The 2,214-nt window shown below is 50.7% G+C and overlaps 1 pseudogene; it reads left to right on the forward strand.

Moving 5' to 3' along the window:
- LOC118477045 (putative pectinesterase/pectinesterase inhibitor 38) lies at positions 1-1,399 on the forward strand (annotated as a pseudogene).
- The last annotated feature ends 815 nt before the right edge of the window (positions 1,400-2,214 follow it).

The following is a 2,214-nucleotide window of genomic DNA, read 5'->3' on the forward strand; positions in this document are numbered from 1 at the left end:
ATGCTGTCGCTGTTGGCTAGCGAAGACGTGCACAAAGGTAACTATGTAAGGTTAGGAGCTAGTGTACCATCACATCAGATCAGATCGATAGCTCGCCGGAGCTTATAGGGACGGTAGGCGACATGAGGAGGTGCGGCCTAGGCCTGGCCATGGCGGTGGCCCTGATGCTCGCTGCGCTGGTTGTCGTTGCAAGCGGCGGCGCGGAGACGAGGCAGAAGTTGCCTGCTGGCAGTGGCAACGACGATGACCACTCCGCCGTTCTTAGCCGCCTGTCCAACATCATTGATCCGCCGGGGAGCTAGCCTGCGCACGCTGATGCTGTCGTGGTGAAGCGGTGCGGTGGCATTGCTGCTCCGTCGCCTTGCTACACCAGCATCTAGGCAGCCCTAGATGAAGCACCACAAGAAGCCGAGGAGGACAAGTACCTCGTGCATGTGCTCTCTGGCGTCTACGACGAGACCGTCAACATAACAAGAAGGATCGTGATGCTGATCGGCAATGGGGTCGGTGCCACCGTCATCATAGGGAACAAGAGCAATGCAACTGGCGTCCCCATGAACATGACGGCGACAGTGAGTGAGTAACTCTAGCAATCGATATTTCACAGCAGTTGAGTTGTCATGCATGCATACTATAAATCAGAACTATTAATTTGTTGTTGCTGCTGCAGATGCCTTGGGTCACGGCTTCATACCACAGAACCTGACAATCAGAAACATGACAGGGCCGGAAAGGAGGTAGGACATGGCGCTAAGGTCAAATTCGAACAAGTCGGTCGTCTACCGGTGCAGCATGGAAGGTCATGAGGACACCTTGTACGAGGAGAACGGGATCCAGTTCTACATGCAGACCTTAATCTGGGGCACCGTGGACTTAATTTGTGTTTGGCAATGCCCAGGCCATGTTCCAGAGCTGCCCGCTGCTGGTGCGCCACCCACCGAAAGGCAAGCACAATGTGCTGACGACGTAGGGCAGCAACAACGCAAGCCGCGAGTCTGACTTCTCGTTCCACATGTGCACCATGGAAGCGGCGCCGGGCATGGACCTCGATGGCGTGGAGACCTACCTCAGCCTCCCCTACAGGAACATCTCCCACATCACCTTCATCAAGTCGTATCTCAGTCGCGTGGTCAGCACCAACTGTTGGGTCACGTGGAACAAGACCAAGGTCGTCGAGGATACCACCTAGACCATCTTATACCTGGAATACGGCAACGACGGCGTCGGTGCCGGTGCCGACACAGCCGGCCGCCTCAAGTGGCCGGGCTTCCGCGTCCTCAATGCCGACACCGAGGCGGCCGCGTACACAGCGGACATGTTCATCAACGCAAGCAAGTGGGTCCTTGAGCCTATCCAGTACGACCACACCCTCGGTGCGGCGCCGCCGCCGCGCGCCTGACGGTGCTCCGCTCGGTGCGCTTAAGTTAGTACTGTACTACGCAGGCTGGCGTTCCGTTTCAGATCCCACCACCTTATTACTATGGTATTGTATGTCTCTAGTATCTAGCCATGCATCATTGCCGAGATGAATTAAGGCATATTATGGCATGCATGACGTCGTATATTTCGCGTATGCATGCATGTACCTGGACGGCTGGACCTCTACCTGTAGCTACCATTTCTCTACTGGTATTGTACGTACTCTCTCTGTATGTGTGTCTATATAATATATATGTATCCTTGATCTATATAAATGGATTATATCTATCATTATTTCATATGAGCTGATACACACAAGTAATTATGATACAAGCCCTACACAAGTTGGTAATAGTACTGCTATATATAAGTAAGTCACCGGCCAGCCGACAAAATTTATACAATAACATAACTGTGCAAATAGATTTGAAAACAAATATTTGCTATTATAAATTTTGACTACGTTGGTTGCTGTGATTGGCCGCGCGGACACACAAATCGATCAGAATTCTTTTTGCAGTGATAATATTTTAGTTTTATGTGGTGCATAGGACCCACAAAAAAATCAAATTAACTACCACATCATATCCACCTTCTCTCATCTTTATATATATATATATATATATGGTTGGCAAGAGCTAATTAAATATGTGCAAAGCCTGCCAGACTGCCTATGGTTGCATTGGATGATATGCCACCCGCAGCAGCTTGAATGCATGCATGATGGAGCTTCTCTAACCAGCAGAGTTTCTGGCTGGGGGCTGAGCAGGTATGGAGCTAGGATAGTAGTAACGT

This window comes from Zea mays, chromosome 4 (genome assembly GCF_902167145.1).
Source record: "Zea mays cultivar B73 chromosome 4, Zm-B73-REFERENCE-NAM-5.0, whole genome shotgun sequence".
NCBI lineage: Eukaryota > Viridiplantae > Streptophyta > Magnoliopsida > Poales > Poaceae > Zea > Zea mays.